Below are 17297 nucleotides of genomic sequence, written 5' to 3'. Positions count from 1 at the left end.
GTGGGGGTAGTAGAGTAACACCCACGGTAACCCCTGCCTGTCGTAAGAGTATGTATACTAAAAGGGGCCCCAAGGCCTCTTAACTTGGGTGCGTGGGTTAGCGACCATGGTCCCCTATATCTGAGCCCTGGCATTGTTTTCACTTACTTGTACTAGGCTCTTCGCTTTCATCTTTCCTATCCGATCTCCCTTGGTCAACTATTGTTCTTTTCCGACCCCGGCGGTATTCGAGGCCTAAGGAGTCTTTCAATTTCACGTCCTTCGTGGCCCTTGTCTTTGACCGATACCTTCATTTTTCGAACTGTCGGATTCCGTCTATGTTTTCCCTGATTCATGTTCATAGAGGATGGTTTCCCAGTTGTACTTTCTCTTAAAACAATAATCACCACCACTACATCTGAATAGTACGTTTACCGAGTGAGACGGCCGTGGGGTTAAGGTCGCGTAGCTCTGAACTTGCGTACGGGAGACGGGGGGTTCGAACCCCACCGTCGGCAGCCCTGAAGGTGGTTTACCGTGGTTTACCATTTTCACACCTGGCAAATGCTGGGGCTCTGCCTTAATTAAGACCACGACCGTTACCTTCTCAGTCCTAGCTCTTTCCATCCTTGCAACGCCGAAAACCATTGATGTGTTAATGCGACTTTGAAACACTAGCAAATAAGAGAAAAAAAAAACAGTACATGCAACTAACATTTTGTTTCAGGGAGATTTGCTGAGAGGAAATTAATTGTTAAAGGCATTCATTCATTTAAAAATATGAAACCTGATAGATTGTAGAAGTATGTGTGTGTGTGTGTTTTTTTTTTCGTATTCAAAGTCCGATTCCATGGCTAAATGGTTAGCGTGCTGGCCTTTGGCCACAGGGGTCCCGTGTTAACCATCATCGGTAAATTTCGCTGGCACGAAGACTGGGTGTATGTGTCGTCTTCATCACGACGCGCAGGTCGCCTACGGAAGTCAAATCCAAAGACCTGCATCTGGCGAGCCGAACATGTCCTCGGACACTCCCGGCACTACAAGCCATACGCCATTTCATTTTATTTCGTATTCAAACTATTCATTTTTCAATGTTTCACTTTCAATAAAGGTGAAAGTTTACAGTATTTCTTGCGTTCTTAATTACAAAATATCTACCTTAACTGTTCAGTTATTAAAGAACAAACATTGTAAGTTAAAAAAGTTAGTTTAAATTATTTTCGTAATATTGGAAAAAAATAGCACGAGCCTTTAAAGAAAATGAAGATTTTTTTTGCCAGTGGCTTTACGTCGCACCGGCACAGATAGGTCTTATGGCGACGATGGGATAGGAGAGGCCTAGGAGTTGGAAGGAAGCGGCCGTGGTGTTAATTAAGTTACAGCCCCAGCATTTGCCTGGTGTGAAAATAGGAAACCACGGAAAACCATTTTCAGGGCTGCCGACAGTGTGATTCGAACCCACTATCTCCCGGATGCAAGCTCACAGCTGCGTGCCCCTAACCGCACGGCCAACTCTCTCGGTATGAGAAATCCTGCAGTAACGAGTCGGTCACATATGTGTCCTTGGTTAGACCCTACATATGCATAATATTTTCTCTATTTATCAAGGTCACATGTTTAATTTTTATTCATAGTTAGTTGTCTGTGCCCCCCTTGTAAATCCCCCATGCCCCCAGTTTGGAGACCGCTGATGTAAAAGGAGGAATATTCAGAACGAATTAACACCTGTTTTACAATGTTCCCGCTAGATGTCTGGAGGTGCGGAGCGGAGTGGAACGATTTCACCTGCTGTGGTGCTGTCGCGTCTGTGGTGGAGACTTCAATAGTGGGTTAAACCGGACTGCTCGGCTCTCAGTCTGTCTAGTGAACGCGGTCTGGTCGTACGGTTTGCTGTCAGTGCGTGTGCGTTCATTAAAATGGTGATTGCTTTTGCGACTGTCACTAGATTGTTGTGATGCGATGATATAATAACATAACCTAAAGCATTTCATCCAATAAGCGTGTGTGTGCTTTCGATCGTAAAGTGTACCCCCATATTTCGTCCGTACAACAAGCAGCGAGTGTTCTATTCTGGATTATTTACCCACATCTGGATTATATATTGGGCTACTAGATTGACATAGTAAGTATGTTGCGCTAGTGATGAAAGAAAAAGTATATACAAACATTTCAGTTGGAAGTAATAAAAAAAAATGTTATGCTGTTTTGCATATCCTGTGTCTGTTTTCTTATTGTTGACAACCACGATGATAGTATAACTAAAATATCTAATGTATAAGGGAATAATTTGCAAGGTCAGTAGTTCTAACCTAGGTTACATTCCGACAAAGGTAGAATATTCGAAACGACATGAAGTGATTTCGTGTATCAGATAGCTCTTGAACAACAATGGTTACAATAGCAAGAAAAGTTCAAGTAGGTATCATCCACGATCAATCGACTGTTTCTAGGTCTGTGGGTTTCAAAGTTATGATAGGGTTGTCGTACGTCCCGAAAAGACGGGTTTGCCCCGATTTTGTGTGTCGAGAGAAATGTCTCGCCGGATACCGATAAAAATGTTTTTAGAATATCCCACTTTTAGAGTTTATGTACGGTGGTACAGTACTAGCACTCTTCATGCAGTTCTGGAAGAAGTTTGGCTTGCCAAAAACTGGAATACAAGAGTGTGCTTAATGCAATCCGTAGTTCATTGGGAATGGCAAAATCCCACCTACACCGAGTTCGATAGCTGCAATCACTTAACGTGCCGGCAGAATCCAGTATTCGGGAGAGAGTGGATTCGAACCCCACTGTCGGCAGACCTGAAGATGGTTTTCCGTGGTTTTCCACTTTCACCTTAATAAAGCCATGGCCTCTTCCTCCCCACTCCTAGCATTTTCCTGTATCATCGTCGCCATAAGACCTATCTGTGTCGGTGGTAAAGTAACTTGTAAAAAAATAAAAAAATAAAATAGAACTGTACAGTGTATTAACACAGACTATAAACTTATAGCGATGTAGGCCTGTATTCTACGTAGTAATGGTTCACTTTGTCCACAGTGGCAACCTATAAATTCAGAAAGTGGACATGACGTAGGCTTAATACGTAATGCTGGGGCTAATGTAGAGAGAATATTTTCCCTCATGAACACTCAGTGGTCTGATGAGCGTAAGTGATAAAAGTAACATCGATTAAATCAATCTTATTGTAATAAAACATGCAAAATTTAAGCTGTAAAGAATGTTATGACTATATTTTGAGAAATAATAATCTGCTAGAATGTATGTTATCACTGGTACGTTATGCAATGCATGAACTCGTTTCTTTATACTGTATTTGAACATGAACTGTTATTTATCCCTCCCAAATTTATCCAACGTCAATCCAAAAAAAAAAAAAAAAAAAAGAAATAGGTTTTCATGATCTATATATGGCAAGCCTAGTAAAACTGAAAATTAAATCGATGCGTGAATGGAAAAGTGAAAAAGAAAAGATCACTAGATCTTGGGATAAAATGAAGACATTATTCTCAATGAATCGTCTTGGGGAATGAAAACAGAAAAATATAGGACGAGTGAACTAATTGGAATTGTAAATGGTCTATTTCGGTGTCTGTAGATCGCTAGTCACTTTATTCGTTGCCTCGATTGGCTAAGTAACAATTTGGTTGGGTACTCCTTTTCTATGCTCTAGTTTGCGGGATTGAATACTAATAGTCGGCTGGAATTTTATGAATACTTAACAGCAAGAAACCTATGGCAGTAGATTTGATGGCACATTAAAGAAGCTCTTTTCAAGCACAATTTCAGCAGTCCGTTGCCTTTTAAAAATGTGTAACTGTAGGGATTTAGATTTATACATTATAATTGTTAATGGTTTCTTATAGGCTTTGAGTCGCTGAGGAAATATGTAAATGTACGGAGATGATATTTCATTAGAACTCCCGATCATGATCGTTAAGATGTCAAGTCTTTGTACTCGGACACCGTGGTTTGTGTCCCGTTAGCGAAAAAAAAAAAAAAAAACACCGTGAGAGTGAGGGTATACGGCGCTGTTGATGACGATTCATCCGTCAGATGAAAACGTTACACTTGGTGTTTTCACCCAGCCCCTACATTATTATCATCATAACACACTTGCATGAGACAGCTCCGGAGGCCACTGGACAACTAGACATCTGCCTGCTGTCGGTTCTTGATGGATACAGTACTTTTGCATCTATCTCTTGGTACAGGTCAGAGCAAAGTGTAGCTTCTACCGAAGTCCCAGTCTTATCCATGGCTGTGACAGTATGAAAGCTCCTGGAGTATGGACGGAAATGAAATGTCGTATGGCTTTTAGTGCCGGGATATCCCAGGACGGGTTCGGCTCGCCAGGTGTAGGTCTTTCTATTTGACCTGCGCGTCGTGATGAGGATAAAATGATGATGAAGACAACACATACACCCAGCCCCCGTGCCATTGGGATTAACCAGTTAAGGTTAAAATCCCCGACCCAGCCGGGAATCGAACCCGGGACCCTCTGAACCGAAGGCCAGTGCGCTGACCGTTCAGCCAACGAGTCGGACGGTATGGGTGGTGCTGTGTAATGACATTCGGAGCACTAGTGCGTCTGAGTATTTTTTTCCTTTCGGGGGGACCCCCGTAGTCCGCTCCCCTCGCGTGGCAATCGTTCTATTCTACATTGTCTCCGACATGCTAGTTCTGAGAAGAAAAAGATAGCAGGGAGGAGTGGGAGTGTGATAGTACAGGAGTATCTGCCTGTCCCCATGCTCAGCATGTTACCAGGCCAGATGTGGTGGTAGGTATAAGTAGTGGTGTAATCGGGTAATACGGTTCAGGACAAAGCCACATAGGCGGAAATAGAGAGATGCCTACATGTAAAACCTGACACGTCTGAGTGTTAAGAAAAGTGTGCTCATAGAGTTAGTCGTGTCTGGCCCAGTGAGGAAAGTAATGGCAAGTATGCTTCACTTTGGTGCTGCCATTGGTTTTTGTGATTTTCTTATAGCTGCAAAGCCTTTGGTGGTGCTATTTGAGGATCCAACCAGCCTCTGGGCTGATGACCTAACAGACGTTATTATTATTATTATTATTATTATTATTATTATTATTATTATTATTATTATTAGCCTCTATGCTTGAGTGGTCAGCGTGTTGGCCATCGTTCTCCTAAATAGTCATAGAAGTGGCGCTGAAAATTAATCTTTGCTCGCCGGGCTGAGTGGCTCAGACGGTTAAGGCGCTGGCCTTCTAACCCCAACTTGGCAGGTTCGATCCTGGCTCAGTCCGGTGGTATTTGAAGGTGCTCAAATACGACAGCCCCGTGTCGGTAGATTTACTGGCACGTAAAAGAACTCCTGCGGGACTAAATTCCGGCACCTCGGCGTCTCCGAAGACCTTAAAAAGTAGTCAGTGGGACGTAAAACCAATAACATTATTATTATTATTATTATTATTATTATTATTATTAATCTTTGCTTCAGATTATCGTGGCATTTATGATAATACCATAATAATAATACACAGTGAGTTGGCTTACGTGGTACTAGCCGTGTATCTGCAAGTTTTCATTCGGGAGAGGAGTCGGTTCAAATCCCACCGTCTACACCCCTGAAGATGGTCTTACGTGATTTCTCATTTTCACACCAGGGAATCCTGAGGGCGTCCCTTTATCAAGGCCAAGACCGCTCCCATCCCAGTTCTAGCCCTCCCTTATCCCGGTGTCACCGAAAACCTACCTGTGTTAAGCAGCTAATATATTTTATTATTTATTTTTTTCTATGTGTTGGTGTTGCAGCTGCACTACTCTTGTTTCAAATCCAGCCTCTGTATAGGGATCCCCGTCATTGGATTTGTGGCAGTCCGTAGTCTAACCCATATCATACGTGAGGGTAGTTATGTTGGCAATGAGAAGTCCAAATTATGACCGAAGCGTAAAGTAGACTCCGTCATTACCCTTGTGGGCGGTTTAGTTATATAAATGGCGAGCTTAGTACGGATAATTGCCGAACATTTGTATGTGATATAGCTAGTATGTTTTTGTTTTAATTTACACGTAAAAATCGCGTGATAAAATTATTGGCTTGCTTCGCAAATATTTATTTAAACGTTAAACCTCTTTCAAATTAGGCTTGGAGGGTCTCAAGCGAAAAATCGATGGAACGCTTTTCAGTAATTACTTGCAAATATTATAGCTCAAAAATGATTATATGTACGGAAATTGTTTAATTATTATTTTAAAGTAGAAGGATGAATGCACAAGACGTAGTTGACCTAATGCATAAAGCCATCACAAGATGTCTCCAAATTTGACTGTTGAATGTCACGTACTGGGCGGTGTAGCTTAGTGCGTGGATGTCGCGCAGAGGCAAATAAGCTGTCATTTCATTTGTCTCGACGAGATCGATCAGGAACACCCGAAAAAAATGTGTCTAAATAAAGAAAATGTTGAAGGTTTCGTGAATGATAATAAACGAATTTTGGCTTAGTTCGTAACAAATTAAGACTAGGCTAATATTCTTATAAAAATCTATATAAATGTATGCTTGAGGAAAGTGAACGTAATAAGGGAACGATTAAGACCAAAAGTCCATCTGCGAAACGAACGAGACGGGTATGGGAACGTCGCGAACTTCAGCCTGCAGTGGTTACTTCTTGTAAAAAGAAATGACAAATCAAACGATATTGTAAATCGTACATCTATTGCTTGTAACCTCATCATCGTTCAATAAAATGTTGATAATTGTTCAAAGTTGTGCAAGTGAAAATATACATGAACAAGCTGTACCTAATAGAGCCAATCACTTTTCTATAGATGCGGAGAATGAGAATTCAACATTATCACCCAGAAAGGAGTGGGACTTGCAAAGAAAGAAACTGGGCGTCTTACACTGAACGAGACTTCGTTCAGGAGCGTGAATGTACGAGTTTTTATCTGATATGAGGTCGTAAATGATACTTAAAGTCGGTCTATCAGTTCCTTTGTTAATTAGACCTATTAGTAACCTCTTGAAGAGTATTGTCAATATCTTATAATAATAATCGTTATTATTTAACGCCCCTTCGGTGGGTGATGGAATTTCATCCCGCTGGAGTTCTCTAACCTGTCGAAAGCCACTGTCGCAAGTTGTTTCATCCATCATATGCCACTGACCTTGATAGTAGATGATGATGATGATGATAATAAAAACCGAGTGAATTGGCAGAGCAGTTATGGTCGTGTAGCTGTGAGCTTGCATTCGGGAGATAGAGTTCGAATCCCACCGTCGGTAGTCCTGAAGATGGTATTCCATATTTTCCCATCTTCACACCAAATAAATGAGGCCTAATTAAGGCCACGACTACTACTCCTAGCGCTTTTCCATGGTTGCGTCGCCAAAAACCTTCGGTGTGTTATGCGACGTCAAACCACTAGCAAAATAATAATAATAATTTAATGTGGCTATTGTTAGCCCGATGCAACCTTTGTAAGGTAGATCCTCCAGCGAGCGTGGGCGGCATGTGCTGTGTATAGGAAACTGTGTGTGTCATGTGAGTCTCAGAAATGTTGGGAACAGCCAGTCCCCGAGTCAAGGGAATTTACCGTTTAAGTTTAAAATACCTCGAACCGGCCGGCAGTCAAATCTAGGACCGAAGGCCAAGACAGTGACTTCTCAACCATGGAGCCGGACAGCTGTAGGTGTACGCGATTTAGCCTAAGCAGGTTTTAAATGATCCTCGAATCCGGTCCTTGAGTTTCTTTACTTACCCTTGAGAATGTGTATGTTGAGTGCTCAGCCCAGAGGCTGGTTTGGACCTCAACAGTTTCGCCATCAGCTATTGAAGGTGGCCCAGGCGTCACTGAAGGGGCGTACTAGCGAAATGAGTGAGATAGTTTCCCGTTGCGTTCCTCACCGAGCCGGAAATTGCTATTACAAATCAGTCTGCCAAGTCTACTGAAATGCATGCACCAGCCGACCCTATGAACGATATTTTCACACCAGTCATAACAGGGACTGGCTGCATAAGGAATGGTATAACTAGCATCACTCATACCTCGATCACTTGCATATTGTCAAAGCAAAGGATGAGCCTGAGACAAGGGCAATGAAAGTAACAAATTTGTTTTAGTCCGCACCAGAAGACATAGCGCACTGTAAACACTAGGTCTTGCCAGCAAAGACTACATTATATGATCCTTAAATAAAATTAATTCGCTCTCTCCAGTTCTGGTAGCAATATTATCCAGATTGTATTGTCTATTTCTATATGCAGTAACTAGACATTGTTACATAAGTTCTATATTTACATACTAGGAACGGTGAATTCATTGTACTTTGTTTTCCACGCCGTGAACATTCATAATAACAGGAATTGCCACTCTTTACGAGTGATGTTGCAAGGTACTGTATTCTGAATGAAGTAGCAACACTAAAGCCGTGACTGCGATGAAAAGCATGCCCAAGAACATGATTTAGTTCACAGTTTTGATGAGAGAGATCCAAGATGACATACATTCCATGCACAGTCAGCCTACATTGCATTAGGCAAGCACGTTATATCCGAACACTACTGTATGGAAAAATTTGTTTTGAGTGGGAGCTAGTATCTGATGGTTGATATATATGGGCAGAGCTGTTCTCCCGATATACAGAACGTTTGAGTAAAAGCATGGAAGACATTTAAAAAACATTCTGAGGCAGGTAACCTAAAGTCTGAGATGTCACCTTAGGGAGATATGGGTCTCAAAATGTCTATATTTATTACTGTTCTACGGATTATTATACCGGGTGAGTTGGCCGTGCGGTTAGGGGCGCGTGGCTGTGAGCTTGCATCCGGGACATAGTGGGTTCGAATACCACTGTCGGCATCCCTGAAGATGGTTTTCTGTGGTTTCCCATTTTCACACCAGGCTGTACCTTAATTAACGCCACGGCCGCTTCCTTCCAATTCCTAGGCCTTTCCTATTCCATCGTCGCCATAAGATCTATATGTGTCGGTGTGACGTAAAATCATTAGCAAAAGAAAAAAAAAACACGAATTATTAGAGCTAATTTGTACGTATATTTATATTTACCGTAAATAATGAACTACAGCCGGACTGAGTGGCTCAGACGGTTAAGGCGCTGGCCTTCTAACCCCAACTTGGCAGGTTCGATCCTGGCTCAGTCCGGTGGTATTTGAAGGTGCTCAAATACGACAGCCCCGTGTCGGTAGATTTACTGGCACGAAAAAGAACTCGTGCGGGACTAAATTCCAGCACCTCGGCATCTCCGAAGACCTTAAAAAGTAGTTAGTGGGACGTAAAACAAATAGCATTATTATTATTAATAATGAACTACATGTAAAACTTAGCTGTAAATAATCCAGAAAACAGCAGTAGGTACTGAAAGACAAGTTTAACCCTAAATCTCATTAAGCTAGCTTCTAAGACCCTAGGTTCTCTATCTCAAAATATTCTTGTTTAGTTTTAACTCGCTTTCACTGAAATGCTTTGTATATTTGGCCAAACGTTGTAAGAACTTGCGTGATTCTGCGTATGTTTTTTCAGTCGGTTAACATGCTGATCCCATAAAGTCAAGACTGTTTGATTACAAAACGACCGAGCTCGATAGCTGCAGTCGCTTAAGTGCGGCCAGTATCCAGTATTAGGGAGATAGTAGGTTCGAACCCCACGGCTGGTTCGATTCCGGCTCAGTCTGGCGGAGTTTGAAGGTGCTCAAATACACCAACTTCGATGCCTGTAGACAGCCGGCACGTAAAAGAGCTCTTCCGCAGGACAACATTCTGACACCTCGGCGTCTTCAAAAACCGCAATAGTAGAAAAGAGTAAGATTTCATTTTTGCGCGACTCTTGATAGCATGAGCGTAACCACGCGTGCAATCCGAACCACAGGAACGTGACTTTTCATTTCTAAAATCCTGCGTGCTTTGGCCGAGATTCAAACTGCGGTCGCCTTGGTGGTACGCCAGTGACTATGCCACTCGGTCATTATGTCCCTCGTAAAAATAATTACTGGGACGTAAAACCTCCTTACTAGCCTAATCTGATACTAATGCTTCCTATTAAAGGGAAAAATATTCTAGTGGTTTAACGTCGCACTCAGATGGGTTTACGGCGACGATGGGAGGGCTGAGAAGGAACCGGCCGTGGCACAGAGTGCCTAGTGTGAAAATGGAAAAACCATTGAAATTCACTTTCAGGGCTGCCTATGGTGGGCCGGGCTCGAATCGACAGTCTCTCGAATGCGTGGCCTGTACCGCGCAGCGAACTCGCTCGTATTTAAATAATTCACCCTCTGGCTTTTAGAATGTATCGACAAGGATAGTACCGTAATACAAATACATGCACCTGATCAGGAGCCCCATAGTAATGATATCGGGAATAGTAATGGCGTATGGCTTTTAGTGCCGGGATATCCCAGGACGGGTTCGGCTCGCCAGGTGCAGGTCTTTTGATTTGACGACCGTTGGCGACCTGCGCGTCGTGATGAGGATGGAATGATGATGAAGACAACACATACACCCAGTGCCAGGGAAATTAATCAATGATGGTTGACATTCCCGACCCTGCCGGGAATCGAACCCGGGACCCTTGTGATCAAAGGCCAGCACGCTAACCATTTAGCCATGGAGCCGGACATGATATTGGTAATCTCATCTGTCTATAAGGAACCAATGGTGATTATATTCTTTGTCCGTAAATAAAACAAAATTTTCCTTGCAGATAGCTCCATTGAAAACTCTTGTACCAATTGTCCTCGTGAAGAGCACAGGAAAGTTCTTTTGTTTTCGATAACCTATAACGTAGGGAATGAAAAAAGAGACAGACTACAGAAGATGGTTTAAATGAACCTTACTTTCCTCACATGTTGTTACCATACTTACATACTGTATTTCGTTGACGACAGACCGTTAGTTGTAGCTGAGTAACATCGGAATTGAAAGCAAAACTCAAGGCTCTTTGTCCTTTCACTTCGAAGGGTGAATGGGCCGGCAAGGCCACTTAAACTATTATAAATTATTTATAGACTTAGTGGTTATTATGGACTGAGTGGGCTAGAATTGTTGTTGATTTATTTACAGGACTTAAAACACCGTAGTGACAGTCCTCTGTACTTAGGGTTCATGAAACCTTGTCTGTCAACCTGCATCGAAGTGGTGTGAACAGTTGAAGAACTCGGCACAAGAATAAGACAGCTCCACTTCTCGGTGCCTTGTGTTTCTTTACTGTAAGCTATCATGAAAATAATTATCTATACGTCGGCGCAAGAATATCATGAAAATAATTATCTATACGTCGGCGCAAGAACCAGACTACTCTACTGATTTGGTGCGTAGTGGTAATGGAAAAGGAGCAGCCTGGGTTTGTTGCATTGTTTCTGCAGCGTATGACTGTTGAGTAAAACAGCAAAGAAGTATTGTGCAGTTCGCTTGCTGGTGCCATATTAAGAGATTTCCTAAAAAGGAGGAGACCTACTCTTCCCTTACAAGATGCACCCAGTCTTCTATATCAAAATCTGTTCAAGCACAATTTCATTAAGATCCTGGTGTTTAAAAATACGGGGTTGTCCATATAACTTTTTCATCTTGAATATCTTCGATCCAGTTGAAGATAGCGATAGGTGGTTTTCATCTAGATGAATAACTGTGAGAGCCTCATGAAAAACGTTCATTACGTGTCTCTCGTGCTGTAATAGGCACCGAGGCAGCGATGATAATAATAATAATAATAATCTCGTATGGCCTTAGCTACCGTGTGCAGACATTTTAATTTAACGCCTTCTGGCTGTCTGCTCGTCAATTTCGACGTTCCGTTTTGCTCTAGGTCTACTAGATGGCAGACCGAGTCAACCGAAACTCTCTTGGGTGTCTGTGGCTGAGATTTAATTAATTTTGTCGGGTAAACAGCAAATGTGTTACCAGAGATCTCTTACATGCCGACATCGTACGACATGGAGTGTCGAATTGACTTCTTTTCCCCCTTCAAAAATCCGACTATCTCTGCCAGGTTTGAACCCGCTATCTTGGAATCCCGAGGTCGACACTCTATCACTGATCCACAGAGGCAGCGATTCCAAGTTGTTTAAAAAAAAGAATTGATCTAGGACTATACCCATTCTGTCGCATACAATTTTGGTCGTAGTTCGGCCCCTTGGCAGAATAGTCAGCGTAGTAGCCTTGGGTGCAGAGGGCCACGGGTTTGATTCTCGGCCGGGTCGGAGATTATAACCTTGAATGTTTTTTTGCTACTTGTTTTACGTCGCACCGACATAGATAGGTCGTATGGCGACGATGGGATAGGAAAGGTCTAGGAATGGGTAGGAAGCGGCCGTGGCCTTAATTAAGGTACAGCCCCAGCATTTACCTGGTGTGAAAAAGGAAAACCACGGAAAACCATATTCAGGGCTGTCGACAGTGGGGCTTGAACCCACTATATCCCGGATGCAAGCTCACAGCTGCGTGCCCCTAACCGCACGGCCAACTCACCCGGTCTTAAATGGTTTATTCCCCTAGCTCGGGAAATGGGTATTTGTACTCTGAAACTCACACACAACACTATTCTCCAGTACAAAAACCATGCGGTTCCCATACACGGCAGATGCCGCCCACCCTTGTGAGGGGCTCTCCTTACAAGGGCTGCATCCGGATAACAATACTCACACGAAATAAATGGTCATAGGCCACCATATTCACTATTCAGTGATGTTATTATTTCCACTGTCAGACATGTATAACTGACGAAATTAAGTGTGTACGTTTTCAGATGTGGCGCCAGCATCCTGAACGTTGTAAACGCCTTAAGGGTTAAGGCCGTACCGGGGGAGGGATTTTAAGAGGGGTCACCCCCACCTCCCCGCTATAAAAATTGATTTGACTTATTTAAACAGCACGCAAGGGTTTTCAAAATTCAATCTATTAAATTAAAACTAATATGAGATCAAGACTTTGGAAAATAAAGCAAATGAATTTAACCTATAAAACTGCTCAGTCTTTAAAGGTTTCTCTCTAAATATAGTTATAAATTTACTAAAAAATAAATTAAATTTTTAATTTTAGTGAATTGTGCTTGTTTTTAATGTTTTTATTCAATTATGTACACTCCAGACCAAGTCATTCTAAAATTATTTTGGTTGGGCCTTTTATTAGCTTTATAAATACAGAAAAGGGAGAACTTAAATGTAAATTATCTGAATATTGTAAGTGTTGAAATACCTGTATATTTGAATGGTTATGTCCTAGAAACATACCATAGTCTTCATTTTTTGACACTGTTATCAGTTCATGTGGATCATGTTTCAGATTCTACTTTCCTGGCCTTTTTCCGGTTCATGAGATCGGCACTAACGTGGATTAAGCCCTGTTTTACGGTGCCCGTCATGAAGCCAACAATATATGAGGGGAATTATTAATTTACTGTTCCATGTTTCTGTAGTGTGATATGTTGTGTGTAGGGAAAGGTATATTATTAGGATCATCACGAACACTTGGGTCTCCGAGCTAGAAGAATTAATCAAACGTGGTTAATATCCTCGACCCATCCTTGAAAAGAACACGAGTCCTACGCCAATACGCTGGCAATTCATCCTGGTAGGCGGACTTTCAGATATAATTAAGAGCCTGACATAAACATTCTTAAGAAAAGTTTCGATAATTTATAGCAAAGCATTTAAACAACATTCGCTTTTGTTAACAAAATATTCGGTTTTTAGTTTCAAATTTTGGGTGTCCTAGTAGATTTCATCCAGAATGGTTGTCCCACATTCATGGTTATGTATATATATATATATATATATATATATATATATATATATATATATATATTAATTATTTGTAAACGTACGTAGTTGTCTCTAAACAATTCATCATTTTGAATTTTCGTTAGTATTTGCATTGTGTAGAATCTTTACTTTTCTCAAACGATTAACAAAAGGCCAATCCCTGACTCAGAAGCAGGAAAATAAATTCTCGCAAAGGGAACCTCTAGCCTGAAGAAAATCTAACAGGTGTACAGCATCTTTTTCCTGGCATACAATTTTAGTTATTTTTGTAAATAAGTGGAGAAATGCAGTGTGTTAGTCTAAAATCGTATTCGGACATCACAAGTCTCACCATTGTACGTTCCGACTGCCAGTTAACTTGTTAATTGATAATAGTTATAGTTTGATCGTGACTCCTGAGTTTCTTATTCTAAGATTACAACACACCCGCAAGATTTATGAAAACATATGATAAACTATACAAATTGCTATATTGAACGTTATTAGAATTTATATTTATTTATATGTGTAACGTGTTCAGTATATTGGAGTGTAAAGACGAATTGATTTTATACAACAATATACATATCTAAGTAGACGTAATGAAATAGTTACATTTTCTCCTTAATAATACGGTATTTATACATTTATTTGTGTACACGATTGATGAAATAGTAACCTCTTCTTACCAAAGTTTCTTCTGAAGTATAATCTTTCCCATTTAGAACATTCGTATTAGTGAACATATTTACCTACTAAAATATCAAAATTAGTATGAACAAATTATTGCTTACAACATTTGGCGCTATGGAAAAAATGTCCTCACCTACACATTAAAAAAATAATTAATGATAGACAGACTTGAAGAATGAAATGAAAATTATAATATAAATGAGTCAATATGTGAATTGGTCCTCAGTTTCAACAGCACAGCTCAAATGGAAAAAATATGTACATTAATAGTACTAAATGAAATATATTTTGGCTATTTATGTAACTGTGTAAATTCGAAATATAATTATAGATAATAATGTTTTTTTAATTCAGTGTTTTAAAAACAAATCTCTAACTGCAAGTTTTAAATGGGTGAAATTCACGTATAATATATATAAACAAGAACGAACTATCAAATATGACACACGGGTGGAATCGATTTAATCAACATATAGAAATATTTTGCTGTTATCGAGCCGCTATAAGATCATATATATTATTTCAGTAGTATAGATCCCTTTTATGGCGCTCACAAGTAACCGATCGTGACAAATGAGCATTCAAAAGAAAGGAAATATAATTTATCAGTGACGAATTGCACTCTCATTTCATAAATGTCGATCATTTCTTTAAAAAATGAGTTTTAACAAATTGTACGAAGTGTGCGATTTGCAAATACTGTTGCTGTAGGAAAATACGCGCCATCATTGCTGTCCACTTCACATTTTGGCCGCTGGGATGCCTGTTTCATGTCATTATAATATGCTGTAGTATTCAGTTAAGAAAGGAATGATTAGTAAAACATTACTTCCGGAACATTTGTCAGTATAATAATGCACTTGCATTTGTTCCGTTCAAGTGTATACCATTATGTTGAAATATCAAAGATTACATTAAGTGGTAAGTTCTAATAAGGCTGTCTAATTATTGTACTGATGTGTATATTTCTTAGTTCACTAGGGGGCTACTCCACCACATACTTTATGAACATGCGAGATTTCTCGCACGGGTCCCCTAGTTTTTTTTTAATGTGTCAAACCTGTAAACGTCTTTTATAAGAATTTTAGTGTAAAAGAAATAGTTTCTTCCATTTTTAAACAAATTACAGATCTCTTTGTCTAGACTGCTGTAACTTGACCTTTCCACTTAACGCGTTGAATTGTAAATGGTGCTGCTCTAAACATGTTTGAAGAATTTTAATTAGATTAACTCTATAACATAAATAAAAATATAGCATTTTTATTTGTTGATGGTTGTGGTTATTGTTTAAAGAGAAAGTTCAAGTGTTGTGGCTACTCCAACCACTACTCTTATACTTACATATCTTCCACATAATATAAATAACATTTGTTTGAGCGCCAGTTGCTTTTTTAAGAAAAACAACAAAATTCGGTAGAGCATACCTCTTATATCAATTATCTCAAGGCGTGAGGTGATAAACTCACATATCTGGCAATATACAGGGATATGGATCAGGACAATATTAAATTACTGTTGCATTTCCACAATTGAGGATTGTACATGGAACTGGAATCACTTATTATAATTAAAAATAAAACTGAGTTTATGACTAAATTTACGTCACAATGAACAATCATTTACGTCTTTTAATTTAACAAAAGAAATATATCGTGAGATTTGCGGTACAAAGAAAAGGAAAATTTAATCTAAACAAAAAAAGCTATTGGCATGAACTTGAAGTGAGATGTGATATCGCCGCTGATTACACTCTTCTTCATGTTATGAATGCATAACATGTCTGATGCTTTAATTACCTGTTGTCTGCTTACACCGCTGTTGAACTTGAAATTCTTGGGAAAACCTGTGAGCTGAAGTCGGGAGCCGTCTGTTGTAATCTTCTTATATAACAAGGAGTTGGCCTACATACCATGTACGCGTGTAGGGAGCTCCAATGTAATTACGTCCACTCAATATATTATAAGAAATTGTAAAATATTCTTGAAGCACCTTGTGAAGTCCATCCTCACAAGAAGATGATGTTTCTTTATCAGCATAGTACCCGTCTCTGCTCGGATACAACCACCACTTGTAGACCTCCTCGATTATTACTTCTTCAAACACAACTCTTAGCTCTGACCATCACACTAAGACCACTTCTTCCATTTGATACATCTGACTGTTACATATGATCTGCACGATATCAACTGCTTATGAACTGAGTAAGAACAGAATACCTCTCCCTACCGTAGCATCACCTTATATCACCTCGCGATGACGACTCATCTCCCCACTCACTGTTCATCCCTTCCACTTCCACATACAGTAGCTGGCGAATACTGACACTTGGTCGCAATCACGTGTCCACGCACTGATGTCATCAGTCAAGCGTCGTCTAAGCGTACCCAAGCGGTCCGAGAATGACTGTACCGAATGCGTCACCGGGAAATCTCCTTGTACACAACATTCCCAGTTAAACATAGCCTCGATTGCAAAATACTATGCCAGCTCATCTAGCCAAAGTTACAAGCCACAGCATGACAATATGAAACCAACAAATCTCACTTACTACAATACAGAATAATTACAAACATATTCACTTAACCTATGATGAAATACAATAATATACGTGATACCTAATTATTACAGTCTAATTGATGAGAAACAGAATATATAAAATCTAATGAATCGGGTTAATAATAATAATAATAATAATAATAATAATAATAATAATAATAATAATAATAATAATAATAATGATAATAATAATAATAATAATAATAATAATAATAATAATAAATAGAGAATGGAGTCTGTAACCCTGTTGTACGGTTACAGAACGGCTCCCTCATGAAATAATCGATTAAATTAATCGATTGATTCATGAAATATATACACAATCACCTGAAATCGAGTACACCATAG

At 40.0% G+C, this 17297-nt stretch overlaps 1 protein-coding gene across 2 annotated transcripts in view; it reads left to right on the top strand.

Moving 5' to 3' along the window:
* The first annotated feature begins 1825 nt into the window (after window positions 1-1825).
* The window catches only part of CalpC (calpain-C), a 459003-nt gene continuing 443531 nt past the window's right edge, over window positions 1826-17297 (top strand). For both annotated transcript variants that reach the window (XM_067135487.2, XM_067135486.2), the window contains exon 1: window positions 1826-2101. The gene's annotated coding sequence lies outside the window, so the exon portion shown is untranslated. The remainder of the gene's footprint in view (window positions 2102-17297) is intronic.

This window comes from Anabrus simplex, chromosome 1 (genome assembly GCF_040414725.1).
Source record: "Anabrus simplex isolate iqAnaSimp1 chromosome 1, ASM4041472v1, whole genome shotgun sequence".
Lineage (NCBI taxonomy): Eukaryota > Metazoa > Arthropoda > Insecta > Orthoptera > Tettigoniidae > Anabrus > Anabrus simplex.
The sequence above is the reverse complement of the archived record's forward strand: the minus strand, read 5'-3'. Positions and strand labels throughout refer to the sequence as shown.